Consider the following 18,220-nt stretch of genomic DNA (forward strand, 5'->3'; position numbering starts at 1 on the left):
TTTATTAACAGAACCAAATAGATGGGAGATATTGGTAGATGGATCATCAAATGGAGAAGGAAATGGAGTTGGAATTGTTTTAATTTCGCCAGAAGGAATAAAGATGGCTTTTTCATTCAGATTGGAATTCGCATCCACTAATAATGAAACGGAATATGAAGCTGTGATACATGCCTTAAAATTCGCAATAGAAATGAAACTAGAAAATGCCAGGATCACTAGTGATTCGCAGCTAGTTATTCGCCAAATAAAGGGAGAGTATACTACAAATGAACCATCCTTGAAGAAATACAAGAAGCTCGTTGAAGAATTGTCAGCGAAAATCCCAAAAATAAAATGGAGGCACATTTCAAGAAGGATAACAGACTCGCAGACGCTTTTGCTTTCATCTCAAGCATGATGACAGATCCAACTGCGAGATATAAAAATACAAACACTTCTGTCACCATCAATCAATAAAGAAGAAGAAGTGGACGTGATGATAATAGAAATGAAGAAGAAGAACAAACGAACAATATCGCAGACTGGAGAATGGAACTTCATGCATATTTGGCGAAAGGAGAAACACCAAGAAATAGATTGGAAACACACAAGTTAAAAAGCCGTGCAACGAATTATGAATTAAGAGATGGGTTGCTATACCGAAAATCCTTTAATGGACCATCACTCAGATGTTTGACACGAGAGGAAGGAGAAAAAGTGCTAAAAATGTTACATAGTGGGGATGCTGGCAATCATAGCGGGGGAAGATCTTTGGCACATAGAGCAAAAATGCAAGGCTATTACTGGCCATACATGCACGAAGATGCAAAACAAATATCAAGACGTTGCGAAGATTGTCAGCGGCATGGAAAGAAAATACATGCACCTGGAGCACCATTATCATCTTCAACCAGTGTGTGGCCTTTTGGAAAGTGGGGCTTAGATATTGTGGGGCCATTTTTACCAGGTTCTGGACAAAGAAGATACTTAATAGTCGCAACAGATTATTTCACAAAATGGACAGAAGTGAAGGCAGTACAACATATTCGCGACAAAGATATCTTTACATTCATATTCGAAAATATCATTTGCAGATTCGGAATTCCTCGCAGTTGGTATCTGATAATGGGAAACAGTTTGAAGGACAAACATAGAAATTACTTAATGCATTAAGATAAAATGTGGAAAGTCTACTCCTTTGTATCCACAAGCTAATGGGCAGGTAGAAGCAACAAACAAAACAATTGCAGATATATTAAAGAAGAAATTGGAAGGACATCACAGAGCATGGTGCGAACAAGTACATAATGCAGTATGGGCTTATAAAACAACTAGAAGAGAAGCTACTGGAATGTCACCTTTTGTTTAACATACGGAGTTGAAGCGGTGTTACCAACAGAAGTTTTATTCCGACAACAAAGAGAAGCTTGGGAGAAAAATCTTAGTGCGGGTTTGATCTTAAACAAACTTGATGAATTAGAAGAAAGAAGAGAAAAACTTTACAACATATGGAGAATTATCAGCGAAGATTAGCCCGAGAATATAATAAACGTGTCAAAATACGCGAATTTCAACCAGGAGATTTAGTTCTGCGAGAGACACCAATATATCAGCGAGAAAATGGTGGAAAATTAGCGAAAAAATGGGATGGACCTTACATCATTAAGGAGATAGTTGGAACAGAGCTTATAGATTAATGGATCCAGAAGGTAGAGATGTTGGTCATAGACTTGACAGACCATGGAACAGGTTGTACTTAAAAAGATATTATCCGTAAGAAGCTTTGAGAAGTTATGGATTCTGAAAGAATAATTGCAAGTTTTTTCATATCCATACAAGACCATGATGTGCGAAATTTTCGCAGAGATAATCACAGAACAATGACATAAAAGAAAGGGGCGAACCTTTATGGCGTACACCCTAGTTCGCGAATAAAATTTCGCAAGAAGCAAATGTAAGACCTAAAGTACGTCATATTAGGGGGTACCTGTTGCATGGCTCAGGGAAAGGCTACACCGCCACCGGAACCTGAGTCATGGAGATTTGGGGTCAATAAAGCCCATCCGGGAGAGGCACCTTGGATTCTCAGCTTAAGCATATGACTTGGGTTGGGCGACTAAGGTAATAAGGACTCTCCCAAGGAGTGCAGATCTGATCAAGGCGTCGAGGTACACGGTTGAGTCAAGAGTGCCAGGGGCGTTTGAAGCGTACCTTGCCATTCTTGACAAGTCTTGGCTTATACTGCACTCGGCCTGAAGAAAACCCCAATTAGGGTGCAGTCTCGTAACCATAATCCCTATAGGTAAAAGGGATAAGAGGCTGCGAAAACAACTGGTTGTTGTTAAGAACGGATGGGAGGAGCTAACCTTGTATGGTAGAAGTACGCCTCCTTGAAGGGGAAACCAGGGGGGAGATAAGGGCGGCACCCTCCATTAGGGAGCTAATAAGTGTCTTAAGACGCAAATGTCATGAGGCTTTTTATTCGCAAGGGTATTAAGGCTTGTCATATTTGTGCAACAATCCTGAAGAGGCAATAATACAAAAGAAAAAGATAAGACGAGATCAATGGGTTTTCGCATGAAAGTGCGAAGACGTCCTTCGATTTCGTCGCAAGACGACAATGTCATGGGGCTTTATTTTTGCAAGAATATTTAGGCCTGTCATATTGTCGCAACATTCCCGAAGAGGCCATAATACAAAAGAAAAAGTTAAGGCAATATCAATGGGTTTTTGCATGAAAGTGCAAGGACGTCCTGCGATTTTGTCGCAATGACAAGAGGTGGCATAATAAGACCTTTAATTAGGAAGGCAAAATAAGACCACATGATAAAACAAAATATTTATAAGTAATTGTAACAAATTATTTTTTGCAATAAATATAATGAGAGGCAAGTATGGGAATCAATAAACAAGAAGCATTATCTTTCTCATCAGCAAAATACTAAAAGGAAAAATTGATTCCAAAGTTGGTTGAAGAATATTATTCGCAAAAGTGATAAAAATAAGACAATTCAATAAAATAAAACTAGATAAGAAGCTCAAGATTCAGTATTAATTCCAGTAGAAGGAGATAACAGACGTTCTTCGCCAATGTTCTCATTATCGCAAGCCCCTTCTTTATTTCGATTCTGATCTTCGCCTTGACTAGCACCTTGATTATCGCCAGCAATTAATTTTTCTAGAGAGATTTCTTTTTCATTCTGATTAACACCAGCAGATGCTCCCTAAGAAAGAATTTCTTCTTCATCTTCCAAGAAATTATTCTCTGCACCACTTTCATAATCATAATCACTATCAGCAGGACGAGGAACTTCATCATCATCTACTTCCAAGGGTTCGATTGATGTAGGAGGAAGAGATTTAGATAATAAAATATCATTTACGAGGACTTCAGCTCGGAGATGAACTTGACGAAGAAGTGCTCTCTGATGGTTCCTATCTTGAATATCCTTAAAATAAGCAAGATAATCAAGTCTTCTTTCTGCTCGGTCGCGAGAACCAGTAAGGGCATAAACGAGCAATGCATTTTCTTTGCGAATTTTGGCATATTTAGCCTCCAGAACAGAAATGGAGGAATGAAGATTCTTCTCAGACTCTGTGAAAGGTAGAATACGAAATTTCAATAAGATGAAGAACTCAGAAAGATATGACAAAGAAAAGATAGTTAAGGCAGTCAAACTATTATGACTACCTTCCTTTTGCGAAATAAGGTGTTGAATCAAGGACAGAAAACTATTCTCTCAACGGTCCATTGCGTCATCAAATTTATCTCCAACTAAACCTTTAAGTCGAGACTGAATATTTTTCTCTTTAGAAATAAGAAAGGCATTTTTTTCGCAAGAGAAGAATAAGATTCTTCTAATTTGGAATATTGTTCTTTAAGTTGATTCGCCTTTACACTTAAAGCTATTCTACCTTGAATGAGTGTATCTCTTTCAGCGATAGATGACTCTGTTACTTCTTTAAGTTCATTTCTCAAAGAGCGAAGAGATTGCTCTTGGTCATCACATACTTTCTGAAGAATGCTAAGTTGTTGCGAAGATATCGCCATCTTGTTTAAACAAGTTCGCTTCTCTTGAGATATGGTTTTATTCCCATCTGATAAAGTTTCCATCCCTAAATTAGCTTTAGTTAAAGAATAAGAAAGGCGAGATACTTCATTACTTAATAGATCTTGCCTTTGAACTAATTGGGTATTTTCATTGGTAAGATTATTTATATGATCAAGAGAATATGAATAGAGGTTATCTAATTGGTTATATTGATCCATCAAATTTTTTTTATCAACACGGGATTCTTCAACAGCAGATTCAAATTCATATCTCTCCATTATTCGTTTCTGGTTTAAGGCTTAACATGCGAAAGAGGGATTTCAAGGATAATTAAATATGGGAAGGATAAAACCAATAAAAAGGCAAATTGAAGACACAGATAAGAAAATCATACCTCTCAATTCATCATTCTTCTTGCGAAGATTGTCACGATCCAACAAAACATTCTGAAGCTTTTTATTTTCGAGACGAAGAGCATTACACTCTTTTTCCAAAGCTGTCTGCGAAGCAGCTCTGTCAGAACCTAAATGCTTGCTCAGAATTTCGCAAACATTAGACTTGACAGGATCAATGGAGGACTTCTTTCCATCATCCAGGACTTCAGACAAAACTTTGAAAGTAATATCTATTCCTTCCACGGTTTCTTTCGAAAGGGGAAGAGACTCAGGTAGAGAACTGGCCATGATAGAAGGTTGAGAAACATTCTCAATAGGAAGAGAAGAAGTTTCATTCACAGAAGGATCAACAAAGGGGGTTTCAATCATTGAAAGATCAGTTGAAGAAATGAAGTTTGAGGAAGCTTTTTCGCGAATTGGAGATAATGGTTTATCTTGCGAAGATGTCGCAGGAGATTTAGAAGAGATAAGTAAGTGGAATGGAACAGAAGTTTGAACAGTTTTAAGGTGGCGAGATTTCTTGAGAGGTTTATTGACATCCTTATCACCCTGCGAATTACAATCCAGATAAGAATATATATAGAGGGAATTTTTCCTCGAGAAGATAAACACGATTAATACGGAAAAATATCAGCGGTTAAAAAGCAGCGGTTACAAAAGACGTGTCAAGAAACGGATGGGAAAAAGGATACGTGTGATAAATGCAGAATATGAAACGATGGATAACTGCGGCATTTCTCACATCATTCTCTACTTCGCAGAAAATATATGAGAAGAGGCAAGATGTAGGATCAGAATCTCGCAACAATAATATCTTAGCGAAATTATCAACAACACAACACAACAACGTCGCAGAACAATTTTAGAAATGATGTAATAAACGACATCAGCTAAAATCATTAGAAAGATATGATGATCCTGCGAAAATTAAAGAGTTTGCGAGATTAGCATTTGTAAGGTTGCGAGAATGTCGCCAGCCATATCTGAAAATAAAGGACAGATTAGCTGTCATCCACTATGTATTTGCCTATAAATAGTCGTTTAACTGAGAAGAAAAGAGAGATCTTTTTAGAGAAAGAAATAAATAAATAGGAGAGAGAAAGTCTAGAGCAGAGGTTATTCTTGATTCTTTTATCTTTTCTTGTAAGAATATTCAAAGATTCATCAATAAAATTAAGATTGAAAATCTAAAAATGAGTTGAATATTAATGAAATCATATGAGGGGTGTAGTGAAGGATTTCCTGCAACTACACAATTCACTCACAGGGTGTAGGAGAAGGGTTGATCTTAGGGAGGGAAGAAAAGAAGGTGTTTGAGATCAGAATGTTGAATTATGAAGGTGTGGATGTTTTATGACTTGTATCAGAATATGGTTTCTGGCTACTTGTGTTGATAACACCTGTGTTGTCGAAATAGGTTGAAATCCTATTTATACAAGTCATGTTCGAGCACGCCCTGATCTCGTAGAAAGTGGAGGTGATTAAGCAGTAGAGAAGTGGGGTTGTGTAAAAAGTGGTGATCACCACGTTTCCATTACGAGGGAAAACTGATCACACTTTCACCCACTACTCTCATTATTGTTAATCGTTCGTCCTTTCCTGACACTTTCTCGTAATGGGCGCATTGCACGCCGCACAGTGTAAACCGCCAGACCGATACCCCAGTGAGCATCCCCCAGTTTGTGACATGTTTGATGTCTCGAATGAATGGGTCAAGTCGTGAGACTCGCCGCTAAAAGCAGCACATGGTGTTTTTTAGGTCAAATAATAAATTATTTGTGAAATCAATATTTATAAAACATCGCTTATAGTCGATGTATATAAAACATCGTTTTTAAACAAGCAGCTGAAAATATTCGATGTGCAGGAAGCATCGTTGTTTTAGAGCTCGTTCGAATTAGTCGCGAATTGAGCGTCTTAAAAAGGTAACATGACCGTCCATCTTTGGGTGATCGTTTGAGAACCCTATGGGTGAGATACCACTTGGTCGATCGCTCCCTATGGAGGAGGAGTGGCCGATGATCACAGCGTTACCCTGTTGGCCTCCTGAAAACAAATCTAAACCATCCAACCAGGCTAGTGAAGTTAGATGGACGAGATGATTTGCGGCAGTTGCATATTTCCGTTGATGTAATTTAGGGTTTAGGAGCCTTTCGGCCAACCCTCTATTGGGTGAGCGATTCAATGCACTAAGCGTTAGTTTGAGTAGGTCGATCGGCCATGTGCAAAGGTGGGTTGCCAGTGAGCACGATAATACCTTCGGGGCCGCCTGAAATTGAATCTAGGCCACTCGATTTGGACGGCGAAGATGGATGGTTGTGATCGTTTTGCGACAGTAGCGCGTTGCCGCAACACAACTTAGGGTTTCCAAAACAACGCGTTCACCCTACTTTAGGCAAGCGATTCAATGCGCTCTTGGCTTGCTATGAGCAAGTCGACCGACCAAGGACGGAGTTGGGTGGCCGGTGAATACGCCGGTACCCTTTTGATCATTCGAAAGAAGATATAATCCGTCCAACTAGTCTAGCTAATTTAGGCGGTTGTGATGTGTTTGAGACCGTTTTTGCCGGTCTTAGCTCGTTTGAGCTCATTTTTCAACAGCGCGATCACCCATGTTATGGCCAACGTTCAAAGGCGTTGCGGGTGAACTGAAGGGAAAACGACCATCAGGGATACTAGTGGGCCCGCCGGTGGTCGTCACGGTGATTTCCTAGTTCCGCTGGGAGTAGGTTAGGCTTGTCAAATTGTGTGGCCAAATCGTGTGGCCGTGATTGCTCTTTAAGACTGACATGGACAGTCTAGGTTTTCCTTAAGGAATTTAAGTGTGTGATCGTGCTAACTTTTAATTAAAAAGCGCGTTGACACGAAAAATCTCTTTATCAGAGAGTGGCACAGCCTGTGTGAATACTTTCATGCAGATCTCAATACTGACACTTCGGGAGATTCTTGCTACTCTGCTGCGAGTGAACATTTAATCGTCATTTCATGCCAACATTAAGAGTTCAGCCGGGGAACATAGCAAAGGAAAATACTAGGCGGGCTCCGGCATTAGTGAATAATGCAGCTAGGAGCTTAAATGCTCATTAGGCTCTATACTAGTGAACAATTCATCTAGGAGCTTGAGTTTCAGTATAATATAAAGAGAGACATAGACACTCATAAAATTCTGATATATCTCCAAATTCCCTGCGGAATATATATATATCGAGGTCTACTACTTCTGATGTCGGGTCAGGTAGACATACTTTTACAGTTTTCTCCCTAAGCTAAATACCACCATCAACAGAATCAAATGATTGATTCAGTTAACGTACCGCCAGGGTTTGATGGATCAAACTATCTATGGTGGAAAATGACAATGCAATCTTTTCTTCAATCTCGTGACTTTAACACTTGGGTTTTAGTGATTGATGGATATGAACACCCAAAACTACTTGTCAACAACTTAACCACTGAGTTTAGACTAAAGGAATTTAAGGAGTTCAATAATGAAGAAAAATTGCTTTCGAAGCAAAATTTCGATGGATTGAATGTCATTATTCATGCTTTAACTCGAGACCTCCATCATCATGTAACCAAGTGTAAAACATCAAAGGAGGCTTGGGATATTCTTAATATCGTATTTGAAGGCAATGCCTCTGAAAAGGAAGCTAGTCTTCAAACCCTATCTTCTAAACGGGAAAACCTTCATATGGATGAAGAAGATGCCTTTGATGAGTTTGACAAAAAACTTTCTGAAATAGTGAATTCCTCTTACGTGTTTGGAAAAACTATTTCAGATAAGGATATTATGTGTAAAACTCTAAGGTCTTTACCACCAAGATACGAATCTAAAAAGCATGCCATCATGGAAGCAAATGATCTTTCCACACTATGTAGAAGCACTCTAGTTGGTAAATTAAATATCTTTGACCTTGAATACCAATCCAAGAATGAAGTGAGTATTACCCTTAAAGCTGCGACTAAGACTAGTTCTTTGGAAGAAAATTCTTGTGAGACACAAACTGAGAATTGTAGTGTCGATACAACCGCACGACAATTTAGAAACTTATTAAGACAAAAGAAAAGGAGATCTTCTAAAGATGCATCTACTCCTTCTCAAAAATCACAGAAATGTGTAGAGAATAGAGAACAAAATGATGGTGATAGCTCTAATTGTTCCAAGGATCAAGAGAACAAAGATTTCACTGCAATTGTTGAATGCACGCCTGAAAAGGATACTGAAGTAACATCATATCAAAAGGTACTTGAATGTGATCTTCGTGAAGAGAATGAAATATTAAAAAAGGAACTTGATGAGTTGAACAACGGTATAGAGATTATTAGTGCTGGTAATTATCTTGAATGCGTGAAATGTTACGCATAGAAAATCGAAGAAGGTCATGATCGAGAAATCAAACTGCACACAGAGTTGGAGAACCTAAAGAACACTAAGGTAAGTAATTCTACCGAATCTGAAATATATTATAAAGTTCAAATTGATAAATTTAAGGTTGATCTAGATAATGCTCTCAAAAAAATCAAAACGTTGGAAAAAGAGAATACGGGTCTAAAAGCGGACTTGAAAAAGTTCGATAGTAGCACAAAACAACTTGACTCAATGTTGAAGTTCCTCGTGACATGCGAGGATTGGGCTACAAAGGTAAACAAACTTTGAATGCTAAACAGGAGACAAAGTTTGTAAAACCTAAAGACTCTGCTGAAGAAATTGCTTCAAAAGTTGCAACAAAAGATTGCTCTTCCATAAAAGAAAAATTTGTAGCACCTTCATCTTCAGCAAATGATGGAAAATGTAAAATCCGTCAAATTCCAATACAAGTGGATCCACAACAAGGTAACACTAAGCCTCATGATTCGTGTGTTACTAATCATTGCTTTTATTGTGGAAATAAAGGACACTTGGAAAGGGGATGCAGATTCCGTAAAAGGAATGATAAATCCATAGATGCACGCGTTTCTGCAAAATTGGCTGAACTCAATAATGCTCCTTGTGCTAAATCAGGTCATCATTGTCCTAAAAGTAAGCAAAAGAATTATTATAATGATAGTTCAAAGTTTTCTTATTAGGATTCTATAAAGTTTTCTCATTATCGCTTTAACAATAAAAGGAGAGATAACTTTGTAAAGACAAGATCTGATGTTCCAAATTGGAGAAAGGTTAATTCTCAGAGTTTTAAACATTTCAGTTACCCTAATGTTTCCTCAAGAGATTCGTCAAAGATTTCAGGAGGAAATAATAGGAAGAACAAAGACGCTCCTGTAAAACCCATTTCTAAATGGAGTCCAAAGTCTTCTCCAAAGAAAATCAGGAAGGCATCAAAATCTAGCCACAATAATGATACTCGAACGATAAGTCTCAATACTTGTGACATTCAGAATATTGTGCTAAACGTTCTTGATCAAATTAATGTATCTCCGTGTTATCGTTGTTGTATGAGATAATTAGGTCTCATAGTGGTTACCTTTTTATGATTTAGTGAATTTTGATTTTGCGGATTTCATATCTAACCTATTGGGTTGCTTAATCAAATAATCATAAAAGGATGATAGCTATTGATCTCATATGTGAGTCACGACTATACTATTATCAATTTATGTCTCATAAGTTGCGTATATAGTATACATATAAGTTCGGGTTTAAACTATTTTTATTAGCACATATTAGTTAAAATCGATTCAACCTTTCTCTGGTAAAGATTGTTGTTGTTCTTTTGTTCTTGCGAGAGAATGACAACATAATGGGGGAGATTTCTAACTTGAACTTGCGCTTAATGATATATCTTTCTGGGAGAAGAGGATGTGGAATCTGAGGTAACGAATTTGTTAGTTAATCGTTTTCCTGTTTAAGAAAAGCCTGTTTATATTTCATATATTTTGCTTTTGTTTAACAAAATTTCGGTACAATTGATGTTCATTCCATTATTTATGTAAGGATGTGTGTGTGTGTGTGATTCAATTGTTTTCGGTTAAGAAAAACTATTGTTTGATATCTTCTTTATTGTTCGGTATCATATACTGTTTTTGGCTTAACGAAATTTCGGTGCAATTGCGGTGCTATAATGTCTATGTTTGTTTCAATTGCTTCTGGTTAAGAGAAATAATTGTGACGTCAATTTCTTTTGATTTGTATATATTTTTTATGGCTTAATAAAATACAGGATCATTTGTTTAGTCGAATTCGATTCCGGATAAGAGAAACTAAGTTAATTCTAATCTTGGTTAGACTTATCAAAGTAAAGGATTCGGTTATTCAAGTATAATCGAATTCCTTGACAAGAAATATTAGTTAACTAACCTAGTACTTGTCTTGTCTAAAGTGTAAGGTCTAAGTTATTATCTGAATAATTAGAGCCAGATGAGAAAAACAAAGTTAATTCTGATCTTTATTTTGGTCTTATCGAAATAAGCGATTGTATTTTTGCAATCGGTTTAGCAAGGGAACTAAGTTTCTTAGTTAATTTGTTAAACTATTAGGGAAAATTGCTTCAGGAAATTGTTTCCTTGATAACATATTAAAACCAAATTACTAGTGGTTTCGGTTTTGATATTGGTTATCTAAAATGGTATGTGAAACCTTTGTGTTTAACTCTTATAGGTTGTACAATTCTTTTAGACTTGTAAGATCCTTCGGTTTTGGTATTTTCTCGAACCTTTGCCATTTTGTGACTAAAAGGGGGAGAAATATATGAAGTAAACAAGTGATTTGTAATCACTAAGGAAAGGACAATTTTTCTTAAACGTTATATCTAACGAAAGAGTAAAGCATTGACTAAGGGGGAGAAACATATCATATGATGATTGTAGTTTTTAAACTACAAAAGGGAAATAACAAAGATGTGCAGCTTGAAAATCTACTTATCTCACCTTTAAGGGGAGTATTAGCTTTGTTATTTAAATGTCAACAACGACATTTATGGATTGAATATATGCAGGTTATTGTGTTGTTGAAACTTGGAATCAAGCATATGTATAATGAATTTTTGTAATTTGTGTATCCATATGTATTAAGATTTTTGCCACTGAAATTAACAAAAGGGGAGATTGTTAGAGCATAGTCGGTTCAACCCACCAACATTGACAAACATGCTTGACATAGCAACGCATGCGAGTTTGACCGAGCAGTGCTCTAACAATCTCCCCCTTTGTCAATTTTAGTGACAAAACTATCAATACGTATGGAACACAAAAATAGATAAATAAACTTTTGTAGCTTTTCTTCCACATGCCTGATCTTCTTTGGTTCTTCAACATTACTCGAAATCTTCGTCACTTCCAAGTACTCCAATGATTCCAAAGGTTGTAAGTTTAGTATCATCGTTGTTGAAAATCCGTAGTCATAACAATGAGAAAACAAGAATTCACAATCATTGTTATACAGTGTCATAGTATTATTATATAGCATCAAAGTTCAATTGTATCACAACTTCGACAACAATACTATGGTGATATGTATCACTCCCCCTTAGTCAATACTCCATCTCACATGGAAACCACTCCTCCTTACATAATGATCCTAATAGAGCATAGCTCGGTTGAACCCACCAAGCGTTGGTATGTCAAGTTTGGTTGTCATATTTTAGTGAATCAAAACTCAATTAAAGAGTCGCTTGATTATATACTAGAGACAACTCCGTATAGGTTAGGCTATAAAGATTAGGATTATGAGACATACAAGTATTACTCGAATACTTGAAGAATGTGAAGAACTAACAAGCTACATCGACGACATCATCCTTCCTCTTGAGGTTAGTAATATTGTGACATGAACTGTTTCATTCCTAACGCATCTTTCAATTCGTGATATATTGAAAACATAACTGTGAAGCTGTGAATGATTATACTCTAATAGACATAGTGTTAAGGAATTAGAATACGAAGTATAATGCTTATCTTTTGAACTTCGTATATAAGACATCGACATAATCGTATGAATGCTATTGTGATTATGTGTATGGGTAAAGGTAAAGATTTCATCCTAAGAAACAATGTTTACATTTGTTTAAAGGAAGTACATTCATGAAATTGTTTTATGAATCGAAAGGGAAATCGCTAGGCTTATTGGTATTGTTATTCATTGCATATCTTTGGATTACCAATGTGTGTGAGTTAGTAGAACCTATCATAACTAGTTATGTATCTTTGTAAAACTAGTCACAATGCCTGACTTATGTATTGGTATGACTTTTATTAGTGTAACCGATCCTAAGTAATCACCTAAGATGGTATGATCGATATTTGTAATTGGTGTAACCGATCCTGGTAATTGGTATGACAAATCACAAAATAGTTGTGTAATCGATCCTTGTAATCCATATGTATTGATAGTTTTGTCATTAAAATTGACAAAGGGGGAGATTGTTAGAGCACTGCTCGGTCGAACTAAGCGCTTTCAATCGGATTTGATTTTTTTCTCTCTCCTAGACTTGCTCTGGCGATTTTAGGGTTTCACTTTTTTTTCAAATTTTTTTTCCGCGCTTTTCCTTGGATCATATTTTTGGTGATCAAGGATGGGGGAACTTGTTGAATCTGGCTCAACAAAGGTCCTCTCTTTTGATGAAATGCTTAAGGGTAAAACGTAGATGCCTACCACATCTGTGGATTTAAGTATGTTACCAAAACATACTGTCAAAGATGCAAAACCCGCTTTGGTTATTCCTCAAGATTTTTTCTTTGAAGGATGCGAGATCTGGAAGTACAACCTCATTGGTAGGTTGGATTTCAAAGACCTAGATTTTACTGATGTTAAGAAAAATTTATTGTTACAATGGGATTTGGATGATGGGAGAGTGAAGTTCGTTCCTATGAACCGTGGGTTCTTCATCATCACGTGATGGATGCAGGATGATAAGGATAAGATTTATCGTGAAGACAAAAACTGGTTGGTAGCACACCAAAGTTTAAAATTGCAGGATAACCCTAGCTTTGATGCTGACAAACAATTACTTCTCATGCTACAGTTTGGGTAAAATTCCCAGGGTTACCAGTTGAGTTATGGATGGAGAAGATGTTGTTATAATTAGGTCAAACTCTTGGAACTCCAATTATCGTGGACAATAGAACCTTAAATCATGAGTATGTCTACTTTGCTTTTGTGCTTGTTGATATTGATTTTGCGGAACTGGATTCTGAGGGTATTCTCATTACAGTTAATGGTAGGGAGTTTTGGAAGCCTTTTGATATACCAAAAATACCTAAGTTTTGTAACCATTGCAAGATTATTGGTCATCTTGAGACTGAATGTAGGAAGAAAAAGGATAACAAGAACAAAAACGTTCAACAACAACTTCAGAATTATGCTCAAGGAGGTTGGAAACAACCAAAAAATAGAAGAAGGGAGTTTCAACAGCTAACTCAGATGAGTCTCTTGCTGATCATGCTAGAGACCAAACTCAGCATCTTATTTCGGCGGGGGTTGTAGATGACGTTATTGATGAGGCAGATGTTATGAAGACTAGACAGTTACAAGAGGAGATAACTAAGTTTGAAGAAGCTTTGTGCAAAGCCAATGATGATTTGACGAAGTTCAAACAGCAAGCTGAAGCGCACGCTTCATTAGTTGCTCAGGATAAATTGGCAAGAACTAGGCCTTTGCAGACTAAGCAAACTGTGAATATCGGTGAGAATATTTCTACAGTAGGTAAGATTGGTGGCTCCATTTCCAATATTCCTTTGTGTGAAGAAATGTTCAACCATGAACAGATTTTGGCACGCAATAAGTTTGATGTTTTAAATTCTGAGTTGGGTTTGGCGGAAAATATGAATATAGCTATTGGCGCTTTGGTGGAAGAGGCTATTGAGGATGATAATTTTCAGTTGGCTGGGGGTAGGGTTACTGACAATAATGACAAGAACACTACACCATTTTTTCCGATTAGCAACTAAATTTTGCAACAGCTCTTACACAGTTGCGAATTCGCAAATAAATTCCTAGCTGCTCAAATATTAGCAACTGCTTGCTGCAGTTGCGAAATTTGTAACTGCATCAAGCAGTTGCGAATTTTTGAGTCGTGTTGCAATTCGCAACGGCTGACCGTATCCCTTGTGCTGCCTGCTTGTGTGCAAAGTAACACCAGGATTGCACGTGTGTGACGAGTTTGAGTCGATGGAAACACTATTTTTGATGGTTTGGATTTTCTCTGAAAAATGGATGATTAGAGATCTAATGTCTCCCCCAAACCTATCATTTATCCCCAAACGAGAGAGAACATATTATTCTCTCCGCCGCTATTACTTTTCTATCTTCTCCCTCACCACTTTACTCTCTGCTTCACAAAAAAAATCCGTCTCACTTCTTCTATAACCAAAATACCACCACCATGAGCTAAGATTGAGAGAACAATATCAACACATACCATTTTCTCTTCCATCATTCGCTGAAAACCAGCTGCAATTTCAAAGTTATGGTTTGCAAAAAGCTTGCGTTTTGACCTAATTCGAGATTTGGGTTCTTAGATCGATGCAATATGACACCACTGACATCAGTATCTTCTTCCTTCTCTTATTCTTATGGTAGTTTTATTGGTGGATTGACGTTGGTTGGTTGTAGGAGAGAAGGAAGCGGTGGTGCTGGAGGAGGTGGATGTGGGAATTCAAGATTCGAGGTTAGTAATATTCTTGATTGATCTGTTTATTGATTCCTCTGATGAAATCTTCCTTTGATTTATCAATTATTTTGAATTTTAGGATTTTATTGCTCTTGGACTGTCTGGAAGGTGGTGGTGGAGGAGATCGGGGATGGGGTCTTGGTGGAGAAGGTCATGGAGGTGTTGTTAGCAGAAGGGATGGTGATTTTCTGCAGGATACTATGCTCGGTTGCTCTCAGGAACATATGGGACTGTTTCATCTTAAGCCTTTGCGGAGATTGGTTTACTGTATGGATAGCTAACTCCCTCTCTCTGTTTTTGTAATGAACATATGTTGTTTGATGAAATGACTTGTACTATATGTAGAACAGTAGAAGTATGCTGGCTGGTATCAAATGGAAGCTATGACGCCATCATCAGCTTCACTTGATGAGGGTACTTAGCTATTGAGTTTCATATGCCTCCATTTTTTTCGTCAACCTAGTCTGCCTGCTAAGGAAGCACCTCTCTTTGCTAAAAAATAATTGTCCGATGATATTTTAAGATACATTGAATGACTCTGTTACTGTTAAGATACATATTTCATACCTCAGAATCCGTAATCAACAAATCCAGTGTTTGTTTCTCAACTTCTTAATTCCTCTCTCAAGTAAGTTTGTTTTATCTCTTTCTTGGAAACCCTAATTTTTAGACTAATTTGAATGGGTTCTATTCTAGTGAAGATTTTTGGAAAAAGGGAGAAAAGGTCAGTCACTTAGAACAAACGCTACTGAAGTAAAAGCAGAAAGCAGGTTGATATCTCACTTATCCCGAGGGTCAGTTTTGTGATGGCTTCAAAAACTGTGACTATAACTGATCAAGCTGGTGTTCCTGATATAAAATCAGCTGCTGGTGAATCTTATTTTGATACCCCAGTTGTTATTACCGATGTTGTTTATTCATTTCTTGTTTTCTTGTGCAATTTTAGTATGAATTATTTTCTTGGCATTTTTTAGTGCAATCTTTAGACATATATACAATTTGACCTGGCTTTGAATATTTAGGCTGGGATAAAATCTATTAGCGGAGAATGGCCTCACATACACTCTTGATCAGGTTGTTGTTAGTAATGGTGCCAAGTGGTGTATTTTGCAATCTTTGGTTTTAGTTTGTTCGCCAGGAGATGAGGTGCTCCTTATAGACTGTTTTGTAGTCCTTCATTTTGAAAATATGTAGTCTGCTTTTTTACTCATTTCTTCTTAGCTTTGCAGCCTTCACTTGTTAGAGTATTAGAGACCGTACTATTAGAATTGTGACTTTCCACTTGTTTAATTCTGCAGCTTATGTTTTTATTGACTTACTGTCATTACGTTTGCAGGTACATACTTTTCTTTATGCTTATGCTTTCATGTTTACATGGTTGAATACTACCCTTCAGTATACTTTTTTGCGAGGTAATGATCACTATTGCTAAGTGACAGTAAAGTCGATAGACATACTTAAACTAATATGTTCTAATCAAGTTGTCATATGTTTACAAAGATCTTAAATATTCTCTATTGTTTACATGCTTACGAGTTTCAGAAGACTAATTATGTTTGTCAACTTACTCATGACACAAGTCATTAATCTGAGAATTCTGAGATTACAATGTACGGAACTTGTTTAAATAAAATTTGGTAGCCATACTTGGTTGGTATTCTTATAAATGATTTTGGTTTGTTTTTGTGTAGTCTAGGTTGGGAATTATGAACTTAAAGCCAGGGATTATGGAGAACAAGATGAAGAATGCTGCAAGGATAGCTTAGGAGATGATTTGTGCTTGGTGACTAGTGTTTGGGGATGGTACACTCAATCGAAATTCATCCTTCGCGAAAGCATTCCTGTGCGGTAAGATCCCTTCTCCACTTCTCGTACTTCCTTGCAGTAACTTCATGTCTTTTCCCCTCTTGTCTTGCAAGATTAAATGGTATGCTTAATGCTGGCCAATTTAGTTTTTCAGGCAATGCATCAGGTTTATTATGTTGTCGTGCAGAAGAAGCACATTGGGGTAAGTCCTTATTTACTGATCCTTAGTCGATCAAAATTGGACTAATGACACATATTATCTCTACTTTGACCCCTACATAGCAATTCAATGAAGTTTACATAACTCAAGTTCATTATTGTTTAGGTGGAGATAAGCTCCAATGCTGCTGCTCTAGGTACTTGGAGAGCTTAAAACTCTGTCAAGACTTTATGAAATCTTTGCTGGTAAGTTAGCAATATTGCGAAAAAAATTGAGCTTTTCTCCCTGACTTACAATTACTTTCAATGAGAGTCTGTTCTTGCCATTGTTGATGTAGGCCTTTTTTTAGATCTGTATCTCTTGAGAAAACTTTACACGTGGATGTATATTGGTTTTCCTATGGTCTTGTGAAAGAATGCAAGGAGTTTGTGGAGTTATATACAGGAAGTTTGTATTCCTTGTTTTCTCTCGCTGATAATAAATTAATCCTGACTAATTTTGTTATCAGGCAGTACACCAGGCTTATGATGTGGTCGTGCAGAAAAAGGAAAAAAGCGTATAGAGGTAAGTTTTGCTTAGTATATGGGAAGTTTTCTCAGACTATGGCCTTGCCTTTGCTTAGGGTATATCCTATGATGACTTGTCCCGTTTTCCAGCGTAGTTGATATACCAAACAAACTGTTTGTTAAATTATTTAACAGTTCTTTCTTTATTGTAATGGATCGATTGATGATGGAGCATAATCTTCTGAGTGCAAGCAAGCTTTATACAAACATAAGGTTAGACTTTTAGTCTTAGCAATTATTTTGGTGTTTTTTCTTCCTCCACACTAACTCTGAGAAGTGAATAGGTTGTTGTTTATTGATCAATTGCAATTTTTCAATCTTTTCTGATGTAGCTTTGAGGAACTAGGAATTGGAGGTGTAAATTGAGAGTTTTCAGTGTTTGCAAGTATTTGTTTAGTTTTGCTTCATGTATTTCTATGTCTGTTTGTTCTTTATCGAAAGCTTATGAGTCTTACTTGATTTTCTTTAGCCAGCAACATCGTTCGAGAAACAATAGGTGCTTCGTATGCAACACTCCAACTCTTGGCATGTTCAAGGCTGCAAGCGATAGATCGTTCTCCTCATCCTTCTCATCGAAGTAAGTAATCCAATCTTGACTAATTCACAAATACATAAAATGAACTATTTTAAGTCGCAATTGTAGTGGTGTGTAACC

The sequence above is a fragment of the Papaver somniferum genome, chromosome 1, assembly GCF_003573695.1.
Source record: "Papaver somniferum cultivar HN1 chromosome 1, ASM357369v1, whole genome shotgun sequence".
Lineage (NCBI taxonomy): Eukaryota > Viridiplantae > Streptophyta > Magnoliopsida > Ranunculales > Papaveraceae > Papaver > Papaver somniferum.